This window comes from Pararge aegeria, chromosome 16, assembly GCF_905163445.1.
Source record: "Pararge aegeria chromosome 16, ilParAegt1.1, whole genome shotgun sequence".
Lineage (NCBI taxonomy): Eukaryota > Metazoa > Arthropoda > Insecta > Lepidoptera > Nymphalidae > Pararge > Pararge aegeria.
This window is the reverse complement of record NC_053195.1, coordinates 4,244,982-4,270,807: the sequence shown is the minus strand read 5'-3', so window position 1 is coordinate 4,270,807 and position 25,826 is coordinate 4,244,982. Positions and strand designations below refer to the sequence as shown.

General features: G+C 34.9%; 1 protein-coding gene and 1 non-coding gene across 3 annotated transcripts in view; one reads left to right on the top strand and one right to left on the bottom strand.

Annotated features, from left to right (window-relative positions):
• The window catches only part of LOC120630741 (tyrosine-protein phosphatase Lar), a 629,543-nt gene that overhangs the window by 474,921 nt on the left and 128,796 nt on the right, over nucleotides 1–25,826 (bottom strand). The window lies entirely within an intron of this gene.
• Nucleotides 5,033–5,105, top strand: Trnar-ucg. The gene has a single exon. It is a non-coding gene; the product is annotated as a tRNA-Arg (tRNA).

Below are 25,826 nucleotides of genomic sequence, written 5' to 3'. Positions count from 1 at the left end.
CGGGGAGTTTTGAGGCATCGTTCTGAGCCCTAAAACTATTTTGTCCTATATGAATAGCTGAACTTCTTCGACGGACAGCGGGGAATTACCCTATGATTTTTGTGGTATTCTACTAACTCTTAAGGAGGGTTAAAGTCAGACAGGCAACCAGTCTTAAAAATGTACATTGCCTAAATAGCAAGATTTGACAGTCGATTGGCGCAGTGGGCAGCGACCTTGCTTTGCATTAAGTCCAAGGCCGTGGGTTACGTATCACCAACTGGAAAATATTCGTGTGATGAACATGAATGTTTTTCAGTGTCTGGCTGTTTATCTATATAGTAACATATGTATATTATTCATTAAAATATTCAAGAGTGATCTTAGTACCCATAGCACAAGCTACGATTACTTCGGGGCTTGATGTGTGTATTGTCATAGTATATTTATGTAAAAAAAAAGACTCCACAATAACGAAACAGACACGAAATCTGTATTAATGCATCTAAGTGTCGATAAAGAAATGCGTATATTTTTTCTGTTTTATATTCTACTTTCAAAGTAGAATATGAAACAGAAAAAATACACGCACGAACGTGTAAGTACTTCACGTACATTAGGAGCAACATTCCATCTAGTTTACACATGTATTTATGTATATTAAATTACGTATTCTTACATATTACAAAGACATTTCGCCCTGTTTATGTATGTCGTAACGAAAGACAGTATCAAAGTGTGTGTAATGGAGCATCGCAAAGTTGTTACGTGAATGTACTTACCAAGGCTTTTCTTGAAAGTATACGCATTCTTGCGAGGATGCTAAGATGTTTTAGTGTACTTAAAGTAAGGGTGCATAAACGTAGCATATAACTTCTACGAAGAAACTGCTCTGAAACCTATGGACGGTTAGCTTTGGCATTACATTATTAAGAATCTCTTTTAATGTTGATTAAATGTTACAAGTGGGGGAATTTGGAATCACTATTGAGCTTGGCTATATTAATTTTTTAATACAGACAATCTCTTAATAAATGCAATAATGAACTACTTTTTTTTCTTTTGTTTTAAATTTAAATCTTTATATCTATTGCTATGTAACCTATGAATTGTAGGTAAAAATTTAAAGGCTTTGTTTTATTATTATTATTTAGTTTGGCGTAAATATGCTCTTATAAAACTTACAGCCGATAAAAGTAAATCATGCATTATCTGTGAGATACTCGTAAAAGTCTTTTGCCTGTGGTACCGAACAAATCTTTATTGCTAGTTGCTAGTGTTTAGTGACAAAATCCGTAAAATAAAAGCCAAATATGTATTCAGCCAGTTTTTCACTCTGTTGCCATTTATCTGCAATGTTTCCTTTAAAGTGGATCGATTTAATTTCTGTTTTTCGCATTAATTACGCTACACTTCTGAAAAGGTATTTTGATAGTTTTATAGTTACAAGCCAAAAGATGGAATAGCATTTAATTTTGACTAGTTCCATTTTCGTTGTACTTATCAAGGATAAAATATTCTATTGGGTGAGGCATTTATTTAGCAAATCAGCAACAGTAGATATCTTTTTAAATTTATGATGGAGACAGATTACTAACTAAAGTTCTCTGCCATAGAGTTATAGGAATGTGCATGATTAAACAATACTCTACTTATCACCCCACAGTAGGGTTGTTAAATATATACCCGGCGGGATGGCACGGAAGTTTGCTTTTACCGATCGTGAGTTTTTACATACATTGTATTTTAAACAACTGGCTTTATCGATATTAATGAAACCCTACATAATGCATGTGTATTTAAATTTTAATTATAAATATTAATATTAACACTGTTAATATTTCATCAAACATTGATTACACAACATTCATCTCGTTACAGGCTACAGCATTAATTCTGCTTGTATATCTATTTAAACAGTTTTACGATAACATACCATAATACTTGAAACGATGCGTTTCGGGATACCGAATTGGATCCCCGTCACGTACTACGACTTTTCGCAGTTATGCCAGTTTTTAATGTAAGCAATTAAAATATCACTCACTTTAAGGAAACCTGCATGCCTGAGAGTTCTCCATAATGTTCTCAAAGGCGGATGGAATCCACCAATCCGCACTAGACCAGCGTGGCCGCCTTAACCCTTCTCATTTTGGAAAAAAAGCCGTTCCCTGTAGTGGCCCGTTAAATAGTTGATATAATGACTAGTGTTGCCCAAATTCAGTCTTGGTCTTGCAGTCTTGGTCTTGTTCTTGCGTTTTTGCAAGACCAAGACCAAGAACAAGACCGCGTATTTTTAGCAAGACCAAGACCAAGACTGACCGTGCAAGACTTGAGCAAGAACAAGACATAGCCTGCAAGACTCTTGCGTCTTGCAGCTAGGACTTAGCGCTATTTCACGGAGTAGTTAGGTGTAACAGTTCGGTGTATAGGTAGGTAGGTACGCTTAGGAATTCTATGAGACGCAAAAAACTATATCAAAGAATATGAAAAACTGGACCTATGCGCATTACGACTAATACCATAAACATAGCGAATAAAAAAATATCTATTAAAATCAAACTGAGTGCATGCATAGTTATGTTTTAACCATCGGCACTTTGATAATGCTGCATCAAAGGTTTTGTACTTACTTCTCAAAGAAATTTGCCGCTTTTCGGAAGTACATGGTTATGATACACGCGCCGGCGGCTTCTTTTGAAATCTAAAACAATCGTTGCCGCCGCGCCTAAATCATAACATTTGACACTATTCATGCAAAATAATTTCGAATTTTAAGAGTACCTACAGGTGTTCCAAAGAATAAATAAGTTTCAGATTGGTGATTTTAGATTGGTGGAGGACGCATGAGACAGAGTATCCGATTTTATCGAAAATGGCCCGTGATTTTCTCTCAATACCTGCAACTTCAGTACCTGCTGAGAGGTTATTTTCTAAAGCATCATTAGTAATTAGAAAACATAGAAATAGGTTAAGTGATGAGTCAGCCAGATGGTTACTTTGTATTAATTCTTGGTCAAAAGAATTGATATAAAGTATCATAACCTAATGATAAAGCTGTTGATTTGTGTTGTATTTTATTTTTTATTCAAATAAATGATAAATCGTAAAACTCTTTTATTAAATTTCTTATAAGTTGAGGGTTCAATCTTTTTCTAGACAGATAAGTATTGTTCTTTAAAATACAGTCAAGTTATTGTAATTAATTTGTTTTTTTACATGTTTTAGCAAATGTAAGCTTATAAATCATAAATGTTTATTAAGAAACAGTTACTTCCATGGAAAACGACATATAGGTCAGTTGATTTTTCGAATTTCTTATCAAATCTTCAGTTATTTATTAATCTGCTTGATCTTTACTATGGCTATGTTAATTCAAGCTCACAATGTTCCAATTCTAATACGTTTTTCTAAGATTTAAAGTAAACTTTAATAAATAGTAATAGACTAATAGGTAATTGCAAGACTTGCAAGACTCTTGCTGCAAGACCAAGACCAAGACCAAGACTGGGAGCGCAAGACCAAGACCAAGACCAAGACCAGGTGTATTGGCGCAAGACCAAGACCAAGACTGGCTAAGTCTCGTCTTGTTCTTGCATTTGGGCAACACTAATAATGACCCCAGTACAATGTTTTTCTTAACCCACGACCTCTTAATCAGTAGTTGAGTTTACCAACCAACTAGATCAACCAGGCAGTCACTTGTTACATGGACCGGTAATGGGTTGATATAATGTCCCCAGTACAATGTTTTTCTTAACCCAGGACCTCTTCATCAGAAGTTGAGCGTACCAACCAACTAGATCAACCAGGCAGACACTTGTCACGAGTTAGCTTTACTTATGACACGCGGTAAATATGTACAGGCTATACAAAATATGAAAATAAACTCAGTAACTACAATGAGCGTTAATTCGCTGACAACAAAGTGGTTTCGCGGTCACAAACGCATCAGTGGCAATGCCAGCCGACTATATTCACTCTGCATAAAGTCACGCTGTTTTAATTCATTTTCAACCGACTACCAAACATGTGAAGTTGCTAGCAGTGGTAAAGCTTTTTTGATAGAGCTTGTTCGGGGAAGTACAATCGCCATACTTATTTCTGCCGCTAAGCAGCATTGTTGCAATGCTGTGTTCTGGTCTGAAGGGGTGCCGGTGTTATTACAGACACATCAGGTTTAACACCTACGACTCAAATTGCGGCATGCAGATCGTGCCCTTTGCTTGCGCTGTGAAGTGTTACTTTGTTTATATGCGCCTTCTATTTCACTTACCACCAGGTGAGGTTGGTCCGTTAACTATTAATATTGTAGTTTCAATTTCAAAAGTCTTCTTAGTTGATTCTATGAAAACCAGTCACGAATATTTTCTAACGGTTAGGGTGATTGGTAGACGTCCAGGAGGTATACAACGGGTTCGGGCGTCTGACAAAGCCAACAGGAGGGACATGCTGTGGTGGTTTTTAGTTTGGGTATACCCCTTAAGTATAGAGTCCCACATAACCTCCGTCCTGCCCCAAGGTCGGAGGTAGCAATAAAGCTTCTCCTCCACGCCAAACATTGATGCACACATGGCGGCACGCAGGTCGAGCCCTTTGACGGCCGATTGGCGCAGTTTGCAGCGACCCTGCTTTCTGAGCCCAACACCGTGGGTTCGATTCCCACTACTGGAAAATGTCTGTGTGATGAGCATGAATGTTTTTCAGTGTCTGGATGTTTATATGTATATTCTAAGTATTTATGTATATAATTCATAAAAATATTCATCAGGCATCTTAGTACCCTAGGCTAGGCTATATGGATGTATTGTCGCAGTATGTTTATTTAAAAAAAAAAAAAAAAACAGAGCCATCAACTTTGGTGAACTCAAAGAAATGTAAACCAGGCTTTATAGTCAATTTGGATGCACACCCTCCATTAAAACAAGAACCTACAAAATACGATGTAGAGCACTAAAAATAGTCCTATCTAAATTGGCTAAGCTTAGGAACGGAATTCAAGCACAAAGTTGGAGCCAGCTCGCATATCATAAATTTGACGCTACGTTCAAGCGACCGTGTGGCCTAATGGATAAGGCGTCGGACTTCGGATCCGAAGATTGCAGGTTCGAGTCCTGTCACGGTCGACACGTAAAAATCTTTTTTATTTTATAGCATTTAGAAAATGAGAATTTCGGTTTAATTATTTACCTTAAACATCTAAAATTAAGGTGTTATTACCATTTTACTTTTATGACATGATTATTCGTACTTTGGAAGGTAACGTATTTTTTATGTCAAAAAATATCGTCGCACGCTTCTATTTACGGTTCTTAAAAATCCTGGTATGTGTCATGGCCTGTATCCTCTATTTTTTCGGATTAAAATGGATAATATGGACGTCTCTAAGTTAAATTAGTAATATCGTTAAAAACTTAGGGGTATGGAAAATAGTTAACGTCCTACTCTCAGACTGATACTGAATATACATAGAAATTTTTATAAGATTCAGGCAAGACGTTTCTGAGGAGTTTTGTTATAAACACTGGGACCCGAAAATTTTGGCGACGGGAAATTTTGAGAAAGGACTTATTTGACTATGCCTTAAAGTACATTATTTATTTATAGTTTACTTCTAGTTCAGATAAAATAATATATATACTTCATAAACGCAGAGATTTTCGTAGTTCAAGCGTACTAAATTATGTTTATACTAGCTGACCCGCGCAAATTCGTCTGCGTCAAATCGGTTATTATCGGTTTTAATGTCTTTAAAAAACCAAGATCCCAATTGCAGCACCACCGATCGGGTCCAGTTTTATATATAATACGTGGCCGAGTCCTCTAGATTTTTCTTGCTTTTAGCAATTCTATACCCGTCGTAGCTTCTAACCGATAGGTCCAATTTGAATAGTTTAAAGAGTGCATAATCAATTTTAATTATAAAAGTAATTATTTGACGTCATAATTTTGAATTCGGCATTTCATCTATAATGGCGGACCGCTAGCTTTTGCAGTTTATTATTTTCAATAAATAATTGAAAAAAAAACCAATCTCACTACTACGAACTACATATAAAAATGCGGTATTCATAATACTCATTATATGATTAGAGAAATACAACACTTCGCCATGCCTGTTGTCTCGGTGGGAACAGAATTTGCAAGCTCATAAAGTTTAGATTCGGAAGCGGGAAGCATCGATCCGTTTATTTCTGGCCAGCCGACGGTTGCTGCAGACGGAATCAACGTCAGCTCTAATTGGGAAACACGATGGAGACATTTTTACTCCAGATCGATAGCAAACTGACTATTAATGGAAATGTAATTATAGGATAGACGCAGGCGTTACTTTGCGATAGCTCAGCTTACTTCTAACTATTCAAGGCTTGACTTACTTCTCTGTTGTATATTTATGTTACAAGTACTTACATATATTATTTTGTGGTAAATGCAGCACAGTTTTTACTATTGCAGTATTATTAGTGCCATTGTAACTGTTCTATATAAAGATTTATTATTTATTATTATTCATAAAAATATTCATCTGACATTTTTGTAACCAAAACACAAGCTACGCTTACTTTGGGCTGGATGGCGATGTGTGTATTGTCGAAGTATATTTATTTATTAACCAACTTACAAAAATGAGGAGGTATTTTTTTAATTTTTATTTCCTGATCGACTGATAGACAATCTACAGCATAAACGACAGAACGTCGTTATCATCAGCCTATTAACGTCGTGCTGGACATATGCCTCCTCTTTCACTGGAATTAGGTTTAGAGTAGTAGTGCAGTAGGTACCTGTAGTGGATTAAAAAAAAGCCCCACCCACCCTGCTGCGAAACAAGTTGGTGGGCGGTAGAAAGGTGAAATGGTGAATGAATAATCTTTCAGGAAGTAGATTGCTCAACCTATCCCACCCACATGAAAGTCAGTCATTTTTCAAGCCATGTTTCAGTTATTAAAAATACGACCCTGAAAGGGATAAAAGTTGGTAGAAAAGTTAATATCTGTTAAGGTAATTTTTTTTTTCAATTTATCTTGAATTTAGGTACCTACTAAGAAAATTTAATAATTTTCGTAATTTCGAAGTGAACTTTTTATTATTTTTTTCCATTGAGGAAATCTTACAGACTCGTGTAAAACGGATAAGCATAAAGATAGAATATAGTAAAAAAAAAATTAAAGCTGTCAAAAACTTAACATTATTATAGTAAATTATTACTTTATTTAGCAGCTCTTAGTACTTTATGTACAGGCATTGCATTCCTAAAAGCTTGATGGGCTATAATCTGCAACAACCGCACAAATCTGTGTCTAATAGCTTCTAAGCTTCTTATATCAGAGCGTTCTCATGAGATGTACAATTATGCGTTTTAAACTCCACATCTTTTGGTCTGCAGTTTGTGGATTATGCTCCACATCTTTCGATCCGATGTTTACGGACTGCGGGAAAGTGTGTTCATTAGTTTCCTTACTTCACTTCCCACTAACAACTCAACTTGATTTTTGGCAGAGTTAGTTGAAAGAACGGAGAGTAGCATAGTCTAAGTTCTTCTTATCCCGAGAAAACAAATGGTTCCCAGGGGATTTGCAAAGAACCGTAATAAACGAGGATGAAGAGTATTAGATAGAAACAGGCGTTACTTTGCAAAAGTCCATGATATATTATGAAAATTAAGCTTAATTCTAAATTAACTTTAGATTCTCTTGCTTTTTGCGGAGTATAGCAATACTAGTATAGCAATACTCCGCAAAAAGCAAGAGAATCTGTATGGTGTAATTCATAATTTCTTCGCCTTTAACGCCTGCTTCTATCCAATATCCAAGAGATAGATAAGAATATTATTTATTTTAACTAACGTACACTTTCGGCAATGAATCAGAAATCTACGCACGTTTACGTCATAAAAGTAAAAATACATTCGCATCAAAAACCAAAATGGATTTCAAAGGGCATAAGGCAATGTTGTAAAAATAAAAGAAAGTTATTGTGGAAATATAGAGGAAAAGGTAGTTATATACATAAAAAAGAATTTAAAGCATACAGAAGAAGGCTAAAGAATATTATAAAATTAACTCAAAAAGCTCAAAACGATTACAAAATTAAAACTGCTAATAATAAATCTAAAACTACATGGAGCATTATAAATGAATATAAAACTAAAAGTAGTGAAAATAAAATATATCAGATTAAAAAAGAAGGCCTAATTGTAACAAACCCTAAAGATATAGCAGAGGCATTTAACGAGCATTTTCTCAATCGAAAAAATATTAAAACAAATAAAAAAATTAATATTGTTTGGAATAAATATAACTCAATTTTTTTGAAACCTTCATCACCCAAGCAGATACAAAACATTATTAAGCTATTAAAGAATACAAATAGCTGTGGGTATGATGAGATTAATACTAAAGTAGTTAAATATGTGTCAGAGTTAATATCGCCAGTGCTAAGTTACATCACTAATTTATGTGTAGAGCATGGTGTTTATCCGGAAAAACTTAAAGTGTCTATAGTGAAACCGTTATTTAAAAAACACGATACAGAGGATATGGACTGTTATCGACCCGTATCTTTAGTTCCAATTTTTTCCAAAATATTAGAAAAATATATTTATAATTGCTTAAATGATTATTTCGAAAAAAATGGTGTACTCTCCGATGTTCAAATAGGTTTTAGAAAGAATAAATCGATCAATTTGGCTATTTATAACCTTCTTAAGGAGGTTATGGTTAATAGGGATAAAAAGAAGCTCGTATGCGCGTTGTTCATGGACCTTACTAAGGCATTTGACTACGTTGACCATAACATATTAATAGATAAACTTAGTGTATACGGCATTAGAGGGAACGCACTGGCATTGATCAATTCATATCTGACAGGTAGGCAGCAAATGACGCAGATTACAAGTTTAGTCGGGTACAATAAAACTGAAACTGCATATTTATCAGAGTCAAAAACTGTAATAACTGGAGTTCCGCAGGGTAGTATATTGGGTCCACTGCTGTTTATAGTATATATTAATGATTTTCCCAGGGTAACCGATCATAAGATGGTTTTATTTGCTGACGATAGCACAGTGATCTTTGTGGGTGAGAATAAAATAGAATTTGAAAATGATATAAATGATACAATATGTAATATTATTAATTGGCTGACATTTAACAATTTAATTATTAATCTTGACAAAACAAAAATTATGACATTCATGAATAAAGGTAATAGTATGGCACTAGACATTAAGTATTTAGGTAAAAAAATTGAGGTAACAACAAACACAAAATTTTTAGGCTTGCAAATTGATGATAGCCTTAATTGGAAGAATCATATTGAGAATTTGTGTTTAAAATTAAACAGATTTTCGTTTGCATTATATATGCTGTCGAAAGTGGTTAATCAGACAGCGGTTATAATTGCATACAATGCGTATGTCACAGCAAGTTTAAGATATGGTATAATATTTTGGGGTAATTCGTCTGATAGAGAGCGAATATTTAAATGTCAAAAGAAGTGTCTAAGAGCTATATGTCACTTGCGTCCCACAGATACGTGTAAACCGTATTTTGAGAAAATGAAAATACTAACTTGTCCTTGTTTGTATATTTATGAAGTTCTGATATTTATCAAAAAAAACAATCACTTGTTTACATATAGTGATAGCGAACGCAGGAAAAATAAATTATTGTATAAGCCACATTCCACAGCGTTATTTGGGAATAGTATTTTCATTATGGCGCCTAAAATATACAACAAATTGCCAGCGTCGCTGGCCAACAGAAGCATGAATCTTGTGGATTTTAAAGATAAGATAAAAAAATTACTTATTGGGAAATGTTATTATACCATCCAAGAATATTTAACAGACACAATATTATAGGTTTGACATTTACAGTGATTATAATTTGACATGAATAATAATATTTGTACTTTTGATATCACTCTTAAATTTTATTCTTATTTTAATAATATCGATTGATTTAAGATAGTATTATTATTGTATAATTATTGTACGATCATATATATTTTTTGCATGCCATCTAAGGCGGATTGTTTGTCCCTTTGTTTTGTGTACCTACCAACAATGTAATACCAATCTGCAAATAAACGATTTGATTTGATTTGATTTGACGTTTCGCTCCGAAACCGGAGCATCCTCAGGAGATATTGACTAAACAATGAATAATTATTCATTGAAACATAAACTACACCGTACAGATTCTCCTGCTTTGCGCGGAGTATAGCAAATTAAGCTTAATTCTCATAATATAGAGAACAAAGAACGCGGGCAAGACCCAACACTTCCTTCGCGCCCTAACTCGATGTTTGTCACAGCGAGCAACATAGGCTACTTTTTATCCCAACAAAACAAACAGGTCCGCTGTAAAAAACCGCAATAAACGCGGACAAAGGGCTAAAACGGGGGCTAGCTTGTAGAAAAATAAAGTTTAATGTTAATCGTGCATAATGCGGGCTAAAGCCTGATAAATAGGATATAGATAATGGCATCGCAGCTAAAATAGAACTAAAAGCCTCTAAAAGTGCAATAACTATTCAGATAACTGCAATCTCAAATGAGAATGGTGCCGAAGGGACCGCTCATGCCGTGCCCGCTAAAACTTTGCTTAAGCGAAAAGAAGTGTAGTTTACCTTAACAGTTGGGAAGGATAAAAAACAACGACCACTAGGTATTGAGATACTTTTAAAGCGAAACTACACACAGGCAATAATATGCTCTTTTTTCTGGCTATATGATATATAAGCGACAAAAAATACTACCCAGTATAGTTTATGGTTTTTTAAGTTACATCATTGTAATTTTTTTTAGAATTTTCGTAATTTCGAAGTAACTTTGTATTTTTTTTTCACTGAGGAAATCTTACAGACTCGTGTAAAACGGATAAACATATCTGTCAATAACTTCTTACATTATTATAGAAAATAATTACCTTACTTAGCAGCTCTTGGTTCATTATGTACAGGCATGTATTATGTTCATATTTTTTGTATATAAATCTTTTAAATATGCTATATACAATTTCTTTAATTGTATATAGCATATTGTATCTAGTCGTTTATCTTTGGAATATTTAACAAGTCTACATCAGTTTTTTCTATTGTTGTACCTATTATCCTTTCATTTCCATCGATCCTACTTACTAACATTTATCATTGGTAGAGATCTTACAGTCTTTCTGGTTTATGATTTTATCACTTATTTTGGTACTAAATAAATAAATAAGATTTTAACAATGATGAAGAAATAACCGATAGAAATTACAATGATAAATATATTACAATTACGATAAATATATTAGAAATACGATCACAATAAAATAAAAATAGTTGGAAAATATCTTCTTAAAAGATAACATTAAGTCGCAAGTGTGCTAAGTAACATTATTATGCACTTATTGTATAATCATTATTGTTATGTATCTCATAACTGGTGGAGATTTTTTCTTTGTAACCGTTTTCATGAGGCTTGGATCGGGGCCAGCTTGCAGTGTTGTTTACGCAATCAGCATTGATAGTGTGTTCACTTTTGCAAGAATAGAGATTCGTGTAGTTGTATGAATAGAGAATCCGTGTATCAAAACGTACTTAGCTGCTTGGCTTGGCTAGCAAGTGTCAAAAAATCATTATTTAATAAGACGGTAAGTTAATGTGACCTCTTTCCTATAAAAAGATTTGTATTATCGCTCGCTAACTTTGTCTTTAACCACCCGCAAAAATTTTTACTTTTAAATAATATGGTACATTTGTAAAGCACTTTGTGATTTTGTATGTAGTACTAATTTTAAAATATTACTGCATTCTCGATGTAAGTGAACTATTGTGTTCTTTTTGAGAAATAAATGTCTTTAAGCCGAATAAGACGTTGAAATTACTGAAGTTATCGAGCATTTTCCTCACTTCGGTACGTAGATAAACCACTAATGGATCAAGATTTCGATATAAACTTCGTCGGCAAACGACTGTTTCACAGCATCACTTTGTCAAGCTCCTGTCCGTGGCGTAGTGGAGATTGCTGTGATCTTTTTAGTGAGAGGTTTTAAGTTTGATTCAAGGTCAGGTCAGGTTTAGTGGAAGGCTTTGGTTAGTCACTATCAATGACGTGCCACGAAGCGAATTACTGTCCCGGTACGATGCCGCGTTGAAACCGATCAAAGGCATTCGATTAACATAAATGTCACACCTCGTACATCTTTGATGGTATCATCACTAACTACCAGATGTGATAGCAGTTAAAGGCCAAAAAAATCACTATGCATAATTTGATAATTTAAAACTGCCTTTACGATGTGATAACTCATTCCAACGATGTCGTTTTAATTAGTATTTGTTGTACATGATCTTTCGAACCGTATCCTTTTAGTAGCTTCTTATTATATAGAACTAACATTCAATGTGTAAATAAGATTTTTCTTTAAGGATAATTTTATTAATAATCATATTTTTTGTTTTTGGCATCATTTTTTTGGATATAATAAAATGAAGCACAAATGGGTTTAACATTTGTGCTACTAGTAATAATGTATTGAGGACAATTCTTAAAGTAATAACAGTTGATAGAAATACATGATAAAAATAATAAAAATATACTAAGACAATACACACATCGCCATCTAGCCCCAAAGTAAGCGTAGCTTGTGTTATGTTGTAAATAACTAGTTGTACCCTGCCACGCTTCGCTTGCACATTTTGGAATGGTTGAGAAATGAGAAACAAAACAAAGAAAACCTTACATATGTCAGCGAATGCTTTTCTCGCTTTCGGCAGATGGCGCGGTCACTGGTACATCGATCGTTAAAAAAAACTGTAGTTTCGCGGTCGCGGATATGTGACTGATGCAAAAAATAGATAAAATCAATCCTTGATGCGGATTATATATCATGCTAAAATTTCAGCTCGATCGGTGCAGAACATTTGTGTTTTTAAAGCGTACACAAACCAACCGAACATATATGCACGAATAAATTAATTACAGAAAAACACTCAGACACTAAAAACATTCATGTTCATCACCCAAAAATCTTCCAGGTTGCACGAATTTAACCCACGGCAATGAAATCAGAAAGCAGGGTCGCTGCCCACTGCGCCAGTCGGCCGTCAAATTATTGACTACACGCAGTATATGGGCGATGAACCAATTAATCATCCAATTGATGTAATGGATTACCATCACTATCCACTCGTGCTAACAAGGTCAGATAACAGTCCAAAGGACAAGATTATGAACTTGATCCAAATACATCAGTTATGGATAAGTTATTTGACAATTTGCATATATTATATACAAATTTCAAACAGAGGTATAATAATAAATAATAAATAAAAAATAAATATACTATGACAATACACACATCACGAACTAGCCTTAAAGTAAGCGTAGCTTGTGTTATGGGTACTAAGATAGCTGTTGAATATTTTTATGAATATAATACACATAAATACTTATAATATACAGATAAATACCCAGACACTGAAAAACAATCATGTTCATCACACAAACATTTTCCAGTTGTGGGAATCGAAACCACGGCCTAGGACTCAGAAAGCAGGGCGCCAGTCGGCCGTCGTTTGTTTTTTTATAGTAATAATTGGCGGACCGAGCAGATGGAACCCCTTTTTCCTCTTCTTCTTCTTTCCCTTGGCTTGTCTCCGTACTTGGTCGGCGGGAACCTTCCCTTGTAAGTAGTGCCACTGGGAATGGACCCCTTATGGTAGATTGAAAATCACCGCCTATTAACAGAGCAAGAATTTTTAGGGCATGCAAGGAGCATGTGTTGCAACGTGCCACCCTGTGTCCATCGACGATTACCAGTTAGCAATTACACCGGCAACAATGCCCTTCAGACCGGAACACAGCATTGCAAGAATCTTGCTTAGCGGCAATAATAAGCATGGGGGACTAATTTCCCAGACTCCTGTCATTAAAGTTCTACTACTACAGAATGTGCGTTATAAGCAATTTAATATAACTAACTTTAACGATGTGTACGAAACATTGCTGTTTTTCGTATAGTACCATAATTTCTAAAAACACCCGGTTAAGTTTGTTGTGGGCTTCTTCTTAGACCAGGACGCGTTTGGAACCCTCGTAGCTTTAGTTTTAAGTTTACGAATATGGTTATCGCCATCATCTCACTACCGTGTAATTCTTATGTACGCATCAAAAGTGCCACCTATGGGCCTACTTGAATAAAGATATTTTTGACTTTGACTTTGTTTAAAATATTATTGCAGTGACGTATTGGAGGTTTTTGCGAGTAAGGTAGCGGCGTGGTCAATATAAAATGACGTTACAACATTTAGTTAAAGCTGTTGAAACCGCGGGAAACAGCTTATATTAAAGTATTATTTCCCCTTTTCTCACAAATTTTTAACCGACTTACATAAAAGGACGAGGTTAGCCATTCAATATAAAATTACTGGTACTTTACTGGCTAAAACTACTATATGAAAGGGAACACAAGGTATGTGATCTATACCTTGTAATATTCTAAATTATACGTGGCATCGAGTTAAAATGTAATCCAAAATATCCTACGTTTTTAGTTGTCCTTTTTTATAATAATAATAATAGTTCTGTATTTGGTAACTATGACAAATCATATGATTAATTAAAAACAGTAATAATCAAAAACTAAATCAAAAAACTTACATGAGATATTAATATTAAATATACAAAATAATAACAAATTAGAATTTCTGCCTCCAGACAGCCTACATGGAGTTTAATATATTGCTTGTAAATTGGAGAGTATCTATTTTGAATGCCTTCAGAGCGCTGTATTTTTTGTCAATTTGTTATTAACAATTGCCTTCGTGAAGTTAACAACTAGATCCCACCACTATGATGATAAATAAAAATTTAACATTGTACAATTATTATGTACAATGAAGCCATAATTTTTGATTTAGTTGGCGCAGAAATGCTCCAACAAAGGGCGGCAACAAAGTTGAACCAAACTTATTAGCCGACAAACTTTGAACAATCACAAAGTTGAAAATTTCATACCCCATATCCTTAATAATGTATTTGAATGAAGACTTATGTTGCTCAGAATGAAGCCATGTGGATCCATTATGAGGACTTTTGTTGATATGTTATAGTTTTATTTGATAGGGGATCAAAAATAACAATTACTAATTAGAAATAAAGTTATTTTAGCACTCTCATTTCAGTTTTATTTTTTATTTTAGATTTTTTTTAACAATTTTTTAATTACACTGTATTGTAATAGCCTAGCCCCCGTCTCCTCGGAGCGAAACGTGCGTATAGGGTACATTGTCGAAAATTGGTTTGGTGTTGCGTATAAAAGTTTTATAATTGCCTTCGTTCTTCGGCAGGCGATGTTAACCTTACAATGAATAATTGTGAAGTCAATACACTTAACAATAATTAATTTTTAAGTCAACATCTCCTGAGGATGCTCCGGTTTCGAAGCGAAACGTGCAAAGAGGGTACATTGTCGAAGATTTGTTTGGTGTGGAGTATTAGGGTTGGAGAAATCTTTAATAACACCATAAATAAATAAATAAATAAATAAATATATTACTACCATACACACATCGCCATCCAGCCCCAAAGTAAGCGTAGCTTGTGTTATGGATACTAAGATGACTGATGAATATTTTTATGAATAATATACATAAATACTTAGAATATACATATAAACACACAGACACTTAAAATCATTCATGCTCATCACACAAACATTTTCCAGTTGTGGGAATCGAACCCACGGCCTTAGACTCAGAAAGCAGGGTCGCTGCAAACTGCGCCAATCGGCCGTCAAAACCATACAGATTCTCCTGCTTTTCGCGGAGTATAACAAATTAAGCTTAATTTTCATAATATATCACGGAATTCCGCAAAGTAACGCCTGCTTCTATCCGATACGCTAACTAGTTATAATATATTACAAGAAGTGAATTAGATGACCACATTCAGATAGAGTAAGCCGTTGTTTCCGCACAAGTTGGTAATTTTTCAACGAGGAAGGCGGCTGCCACCTTATTTATGTTAGCCGCCACGAGGAAGGAAGGTAAATTACCATACGACGTACGACCAGCAAAGAAACTGGCAAGCTTCCTAACCGATACCAAGTGAGGTATGGCTTGGCTAGCACGCATAATTTTGATAATATCTCAGTATGAGTAGGTCAAGTTATTATTGTTTGTGGAATATGGCTAAAGGGCGTTCATAAAATACTGAGATGTTAAAGGGGGGGAGGGGGTCTCGGCAAATATCACGCAATTTTTTTTTCCTGATTAAAACAAAAAAAAAATATACTATTTTGGTCCTTTGGTCTTTTAACAATAACAATTCATTCACAATAACATTCGTTAACGTAAGAAACCCACATTTTGAAAAATCTCACGTGAGATTGGGCGATGGGGGAGGGGGAGAAAATTTTAAAAAATACCTCACGTAATTTATGGACGTCCCCTTACAGGTTTCGAATTTATACATTCAATGCCCTTTACCATTAACGCCGAACAAGGCAATCCCTAAGTAAGTAACGCCTAATCAAAGAATCCTAGGCATATATTTACCTTTCACTAATAGATTTCACTACGCAAACTAACTTGTCTATGATTCTTGCCACAAGATGTGGTAATTTGTGTTTGTATTATCATATTTTATGATAATACAAACACAAAATTATTATTTTTGCATTGATTTGAGGTTATACTAAGTTACGTTAAGTGTCTATAAACTTTTAAGTGTCAATTTACGAGTTCCCTAAACATTACGTAACACTGAATCGCTGTCGTAACTTAAGATGGTGCCCAACGTTTCAGTGTTCATCTAAAAGCTGGTAAAACGTTTTATTCTCTTCGCATCACCCAAATCATTGGGCATCAGATTAATGCGTTTTGCGATAATTGCCCAAAAATATTCCATCATACATTGGATCCAGTGAGGCCACAAAGAATAATAAAGCATTATAACTGTTCTTATTCATTCATCGATTTAATTATAATAAAAGCAAGGTTACTTATAGTTGACAATAATGTATTCAAACTAAATAATGTATCCCCCTATATACAGGATACAACCAAAAAGGATAAATAATTTAGAAACGTATTTCCTCTGTGACACATTGAATGAATGTGCAAAATATTCTACAAGGATCCGTCCTCCAGATAGACGAGCCCATTCACTTTATCCGGTCCTATTCATTCCACTTATCGAGCAATACACTGCACGCTACCAATTATTTGCACAATCTCATTAGTAGACCGTGTCGGCTGTCGAGGTTCTTCAATCCCTATTTGGATACCCGTCAGGCGTCTCATAATGTTCCCTTATCGTCTCTTCAATGTAGAAAAAAAGTTACTAATTTTTTTTAATGTAGAAAAAAATTGTAACTTTTTTTGGATCTACCGATTTATGTGCGTTAATTTAAAAGTCAACGATATCTCTGGAAAATTAATCAAACACACATTGATAACAAAATCTCCACTTTTATCCTATAGCCTAATGAAGTCAGTCAATGCGTCTGTGGGTGGGTAAAACGGATAACCATATAGATAGAATATTGTCAAGAATAAAATAAAGGCTGTTAAAAACTTCATACATTATTATGGTAAATAGCTCTTAGTATTTTATATACAGGCATATATAATGTTCATATTTTTTGAAGTATTTATTTAATTGTATATAGCATATTGTATCCAGTCGTTTATCTTTGGCATATTTAGCAAGTCCTCGTCACTTTTTTTTATTGTTGTACCTATTCTTACCTTTTCATCGATCCTACTCAATACATTGGTTCATTGGTAGCGATCTCTTATAGAGATAAGTGTTTTCTTGTCTCACAATTTTTTCTTGTTTATGATTATATCACTAATTTTGGTACTAAATAAATAAATAGATAAAGAAAATAATAAAGATGCAATAAAATAATGAGAACCAATGAGCTAAGGTGTTTTAAGCGATCTCCAGCAGACACAATCAAGTTAGGGAAAATGGGACAGTAACAATACATTTTATGTATTGTATGCTGTCTGCTGTTGTCTAGAACAACAGTCAGTAAGTATAACATTACCGAAATTACACCCTTAATGAAGCATAGTGATAAACAGATCACAGATTCCCATCATACAGTATTCATAACCGGACACAGGTCATTATTTATGTAGAACCGTGCCGTAGAGTTTATAAAAAAAGGTATTATTTTACACAGTGCATGAAATGTCACATCAGGATGATTTTAAATTGCAAATAAAATTTTTGTGCATTCTGACTTTTAAACTGAAAAAATAATTCTCTTATATCCAGTTACCGGGAAACTTAATTAACGGGATTTTTTTTATACATAAAATTGTGGTTATGAATTGCTTTTAGGAATGAAAATGTATTTATCACAAATCTCTTCATTTGCTAAATGATTTTATTTAACTTGCTTGATATAAATGTTCACGCAATATGCTATCTTGGCTGCTCGCCTAGCGCTCCCCTTGGCTGCTTCCTTGGCTGCTCGCCTAGCGCACTCCTTGACTGCTAGACTAGCGAATCCCTTGGCTGCTCCCTAAGCTGCTCTCCTAGCGCACCCCTTTGCTACGCCTACTCGCCTAGCGCTCCTCTTGGCGGCTCCCTTGGTTGCTCCCTTGGCTACTCGCCTAGCGCGCCCCTTGACTGCTAGACTAGCGAACCCCTTGGCTGCTTGACTAGCGTAGCCTTTGGCTGCTAAACTAGCGCACACCTTGGGTGCTCGCCTGGAGCATCCCTCTAGTGCTCGCCTAGAGCCCCCCCCTTGGCAGCTCCCTTAGCAGCTCCCTTGGTTGCTAGCCTAGCGCATCCCATGACTGCTAGAATAGCGAACCCCTTGGCTGCTAGACTAGCGCACCCTTTGGCTACTAGACTAGCGCACTTATGGTAAATCAACATCAGTCTAAGCACTACGATATACCTACGCTCTATCTAAAGTATCAGATATAAAAGAAATTAAAATGCATTCGAATCCGTTCCGGTACTTCACTAACGAAAAGACAAACAGATGACAATATTAAAAAAAAATAATGTTATATCAAAAGCCGAATGCCCAGGATTTGATACTGAGTGCCCCAAAGAACGTAACAAAGGACGGGCATTAAGGACGCAAGCATTTTCGCGGTACACTAAATTGGGAGTTGATATAGAATAGCCGATTGTTCCCAGCATCGGAGGTCGGAGACAAAAGAGGGGATACTTAAGCCGAGTGAGCCGGTAATGTTTGTTCAGAAGGCAATAATGGGCGATGTTACCCCCGACATTTGACTCGGCAAACTTGGGCCCTATTGCGGGGTAAGACTAAATTTGAATCTTTTAAAATGGAGACCGAGGCAGTTTTGTAGAATTTACCGAAGACTTTTTAATAATCATCCAATTAATAATTAAGTATGAAGAAAGTATGGGTTTTATATAACTGTCATTCTTCTAAAATTTCGTTATTATCTTAGACTGCACTAATACTTACGATGAAATAAGATAGGAAAAAGTCATGTCGGCTTTTATCTTTCCAATTGAATCTAGCATAATTTGTAAAATCCCTATCCCTACTAATATTATAAATGTCAATGTAAGTTTGTTTGTTACGCTTTCACGCAAAAATTTCACGCACTACTTAACCGATCCTCAAAAACTTTGTACACATATTATTATTTGTACAAATATTGTATTTCTTGGAAGTGTTAGGAGTAATATAGGATACTTTTTATCCCGACATTAAGCTCGGTTCCTTTGGGAGAGGGGATGAAAGTGTTGGATGATTTAACACCATAACTCCGACAAATTATAACCGATTTAAATAATTATTTTTGTACCATAGAGGTTATATAACACATATGTGTTTAATTTTGCCCGAACTTTGTGTAGATTTGATGAATGTGGTTGGGGATAGAGGACAGACCTCCTCAGCGGACAGCAGCAAACCCCTCATTTAAGGCTGAGCGATACAGAATACTAAAATTTTTATTAGAACTACAACTAAATTGACTGCCACATCAAAAAACAAAATCAAACGCAAACGAAGGAGCGGGCAACAACTAGTAGGTAATAATAGAGAAGTCATGATTTGTAGTTGTGTCTAATTGGTATATATCAATGCTCGGATCATTTCAATCTTGAGAATAAATATTCGCATAAATACTCAAATTTTGTAGATTAATAAAGAAAGAACTGTTTACAAAACCTTATAAACAGCAGCTGTCCACCAACCCTCACTGGGCCAGCGTGGTGAACTACGGCCTTAACCCCTTCTGATTGTGGGACCAGACTCAGACCTGTGCCCTCTTGTGGGCCGGTAATGAGTTCTTCGCCCAAACCAATTTGGATCAAATTGTGACATTCTCTATGCTAAACTCAGTTAAGATCCGTGATCGCTAAAGTTATTATCATTCCAGATTAATACCATGTGCCCCAAATCCTTCTCTAGCCGATGTCACAGCGCAATAAACGTTATTAATTGTCTATAAATCAATCCATCACTCCAAATCTTATTCCGTTCTATGTGCTTAACCCGTTACCCGAATCCATTGAAGGCAATTTCCACTATATCAAAATGTCACGCACGTCCCCAAGTTTAGAGAGCCTTTATTCATCGAGGTCCCAGTTCACACCGATGCTGTATAATGAAACAAATCCCAACTCGGAATACCTCTAGGTTTCCCTCACAAAGGACAGCCCAATTGTTGTCAAATGAAGATTCAATTGGCCCATAATAAATCAGTGCAGGTCCTCGTCCCTCGTTTATAGTCACACGGCGAGGTTATCTAAGGGATAAGCATGACTCTCATTGTGGTTTGGTATTCGCATTTGATATTAAATGGCGTGGCGTTGTACATCGGATTCCCGTTGGTAGGTGTAATATAGTGTGATAATTCGGTGGAATGTTTAATACTGCTGTGCCACAATATACGCGGTAACTATGAATACAGAACTGCGAATATTTGCTTAAATCCACGCACAAATGCTGTTAGTTTCGCAGATTAGTCGTCTTCGGTAAACTCCAGATATAATGCTATTGTGAACGGCCATTGTGAAAGTAAATTAAGTTTACTTGGAAATCTACTTAACCAATTTGTCTTTGGTGATGTGTCTATCCATCAAACGGGAATCAATTTTGATCATTTCTGATAACGATTTGAGTATATAAAGAAAACGAGACTTCAAAGAACATCAGCAAATCACTCACCTTTAGTGGAATAGAAGATAATGGCGGAAGCCCTGATAAGAAAAAAATTAACTGTGTTAGTCAAATAGAACTGACACTATTTTTACTTTAAAGATTAATAGTTTTGGATTGCGAAGTGTTACGTGAAAAACCTAAGCTCTACAAATAACTTTCTGTTGTTGAAAAAAAGCCTTTGGCCGTAAAGAGTGCGTAAACAGTGAGCAAAGCAGAGTCAGCCAGTCTGCTATCTATCACCAATGATAGTTATATCTAACATATTACACTACCCATACCTACAATATTATAACTCTCTCTCTTTGCGGGTGCAAACATGTTGTAAATTAGCATTTAGGTGGTAAGCATAAAGATCGTTTAAGATTTATTTTAATTAAAGTAAACATTGCTAATTGTTCTAGTGACCTCTCTGGAGTGGTGCTCTCATCTGAAGGTAAACAACCCGGTGTTTGGTCCAGACTTTAGCTAAATACGTCCTTTTAAAAATTGCCTTGGGAGTTGAGTCTAGTGGCTTTCTCTGGACTTGGTCGAGTGTTGACGTAACATGTAAATAGAATACTTTAACGACTAATTGCTTTATATATTTATATGTTGCTGAACGATGACAACAACAATCATGTTTATAAATTTTACTACTGTTTTTACCTACGTTTGGAGGAAAGATCAATTTTATAAATTTAAAATTTTATAGAATAATTTCGGAACTTACAGGATTAGAACATACAACTCTGGCAAACAGCCTAAGAGCTTTTCAATAGCGACTCGCTAGAAGACGATGTAAAAGGCATAAACTAATTTCGGCATCGGCGCGGCGGTAGGACAGTCATAGCTCAGTGGAAAAGCGTTGAAGCCGTGATTGCAAGAGAGTAACAGGTTCCGAAATTTTTATATGCATTTTAAAATGTATAAAGCTTGATTTTGGAACAAGACAAGCTGACTTTTCACCTCACGCTTGAACATACGTTTTAAAGATCTGTTATTTCGAAATAAACTATTTTATAACTACTCTTCGTTCACGCGGTCGATTAAGGATTATCTTTATCAAAAGAAATGAAAAATTTGTGCAAATCCCATCCAGTTTTAATTAAAAACTTACGCCAGTTGCGCGTGAATCATATTCACTGGACTGTAACTGTCCCCGTGGAGGCATAAGAGGCACTGCGAACATTTATTACAAACTCGGACTAGTTGAGAAAAATTGTTATAAACTCTAGAGAATCTAGGAGTTTAAATTTTAAGTACCTATACGACTTCGCAAGCTTTAACTTGACCCTTGTTCACTCGCAATCGTAGCTGGAATGTCAGAGAAAAATATGATTTATTTTCATTACATTAAAGCTTAAACTCTACAGCTAGAGATTTGGAAGAACGCTTGCAACATAAAAATCTATAGTACAGTGAGCAACCTTAGGTAAATTTTGCGATATCGGTATAATGTTTCGATACGCAAAAGCGACTCCACGTTATCAGAACGCTCGTATCTTATACTAAGGGTAGAACGCTCGCAATCCGATCCAATCCGGAGTGTCTTGAATGTCCGCAACACGACAACGATGGACGCTGACGAGAATGATTTTTTTGTTTCATTTTAATATCTCATATTTAAGGTTACCCAATCATTAGTATACACGTTTTAAACTCCACCAGTGTAAAGTTAAACGAATCCGCGTTGGCTTGTATACTTGGTTTTACCTTGAAAAAATATACTACGCATAATTTATGCGTAGGTACCAAAGATAATCGACCAGAAGTCTACACAGTTGTGTAGACTTCTGGTCGATTATCTTTGGTTTGCTTTTGTAAAAAGAACAGAATTACAAAAAGTAGAATCATATTCAGATTAACGTTATAATCTTTTTTTTATTTTACAACAACAGGTTTTTAAAAACAAACGCAAAATGTTTGCGATGCAACAAATGCCTCTTCTGGGCATAGTTACAGAGCTATGAATATGATTCTGCCGCAACTAGCGCTAGTTTTAATTAAAACTTGGGAGTAATATAGACAAAAATGTTAATCAACTTCGCAACTTAATTTACATGATAAGTGCCTTTATATTTCAAGTTATTGTTTTAATCATGATTTTAATAAGTATCGCGTAGAATTTCGAGAGTTTTCTAATAATCCAACGATGATTTCAAGTGTTGAGGTAAACTAACGAAAATCCTTCTTGGTACTGCCAAAATGTTGCTTGCAAATAACATAATTGGTTTATCATAAATGGTAAAATTATAAATATAGGAATATTTTTTTGTATTAAAATAAAAAAATGCGTAAGTTCCACTCGTAAAAATTTAAGTGCAATGAAATTTTACGAGTAGGTACAATATTCGTTTTGGCAGGACATATTGGAGCGTATTCAAAGTGCTGTTGTTAATGTAACTTATCATTACATTAAAGTAATATCGACAAAAAGATCCATTTTTATTTGCAATAAATTGAACTTTAGAGTAAAGATAAAATGAAAATTACTTAACGTACGAGAAACCTCCTGGTTCTCTAGAAGACCGAAACAACATAACTATTTAATATATTGCACTGCCATTTATCGTTAAACATGACACAAAAGTAAGAAATAAGAGGAAAACTAATAAGGTTCATATTCGAATGAATTTGAAATGGAAAAGAATTTATCGATCGTACAATACACTTCCTCGATCATTGGCGTTTTATATTGGATTGTGCCCAGATTTCAAAATAAAAAATATAACCAAAAAATAAAATTGAGGTTATTTTATCAAATATAAATTTTTAATTTTTTGAAGTGCATTAGGATTCTATAAGAAATACTATCAATCCAATTTAATCATTGATAGATAAATGTAAAAGTATCCATGTATACACTTAATAAATCCTTGTAGGATCCAAACTTTTCGTACAAAAATTCACCACACTATCTGAACTGAAACACTATTATTCTTATACTCGTAGCTCCGTTCTTATTCAGCTTACATCATACGGTAGTTGCAGGTTCTAAAGTGAGCGCATTAAAAGGCGATTCTCATTTAAACTTAACACCAGGTAAGCCGGGTTGAACGCACGTTAAACCTATTTTTGCTGGGTGTAGCAGTAAGAAAGAAAATGGCGAACACCGTTTATGAGTAAGCGGAAGCCGGTACTAATAAGGAGGCCTGGAGGTAGAAAACATTAGACAGGATGCGGACGAAGTGGATTACGTAGGTACGGACTGTTTTCATTTTTGCCGAGGAAAAAAAGGAGGTTATTAAATGTGAGAGCTGCAAATTAAACGTAAAAGCTTTTGTGTTTAAGTTGTAAATAAAACCACTTTTTCTTATTACTTATCAAAACATTGAGATGCAAAAGATTTATTAAACAATATTTCAAATTCTTGAACCTATATTTAAGTACTTTAACTAAGTTACTGAAGATGCTTTTTGAACATCTGAAACACAAAGTAATACTGTTAAATATCTTTAGAATACTAACACTTAATTGATATTTTACATAAACTTAATATTATCATGTATTCATACTTATTCAAGATTTTGAAATAGCATGAGGCAAATAATTTAGCAACAGTCTGCTACGTAATTAGAAAGAAAACGATCTCAACAAAAGTTAGGTTTTAATTAAAACTATCAAAGGGAACTCCTTTGAAGACTCGATCAAAACTTCATTTTCTTTACAAGTACGCAGACAGACGTAATTACTTCATACACCCGTTAATTGAATACAAATATCTAAATGTATGTTTGAAAATTCGTCATTAAATGTACCAGATCCATCATTTCTGTAATTTTACAAGCTCACTGAGCGGTACTTATATCGACCGCTGCAATATTCTGTGCAAGCAACGCCGTAAGCTTTGCGTCTAAATTGTGTTCATTTTGAACACTAAAACTTCAACGCCTTCCATTAAAGTACATTTTATATTTCAGTGGATTGTAATTTCATTACATGCAATTTGTTACATTCTGTGAACGACGTTCCGGTAGTTTGTTGATTATCGTCATGAACGTCTTATTGCGTTGGATTGGCGTTCTCCTTTTACGGAACCAGGAGTAAAAACAATAGAAAGTAGCGATGAGCACCGGATGAATGGACTTGTACAATCAACCGTCGACGTTTAGTCCATAAATCGATGGTTTATATTCATCGGATAGACTAGACGATTTCGTACAAGACTAAACAGAGTGTAAGTTCGCTCCGACGAGACGACAATTAGGAGAAACGTTTCTTGGTTCATCGTTCATTTAAAAAAAAACTAAATGGTTAACAAATTAAAAACACTGTACAGAACTATGCATCGTCATGTACTCGTGATAAAGGGCATAACATTTTAATATGATAAAGGCCCGTCAACGAAACTTTCTATTGGTTGGGTAATAAAATATAATTTTTTGAATTTTACCAGTTAAAATATTACGAGGAGCAGTTAAAATATTTAATTTAAAAATAGTTGTAACGATACAGAGGTGGTTTATACATGAACGTAAGTAGTCAATCGACTCATTCATGAACGACAATGAACGGTCTAGTCTCGTTCGCCAAATGTTTGATAACACCACGTTTTACAAGTTCTCGAACACGTTTCAACAAATTTGTTTTTATAACTTGAATATTCTTAGCCGAGTTCAATTTCTGAGAAAGATTTTGTTTATTTCATACTCTTAACAATTCAAAAAATATGCTTTGATTATTATCAACGAAATGGAC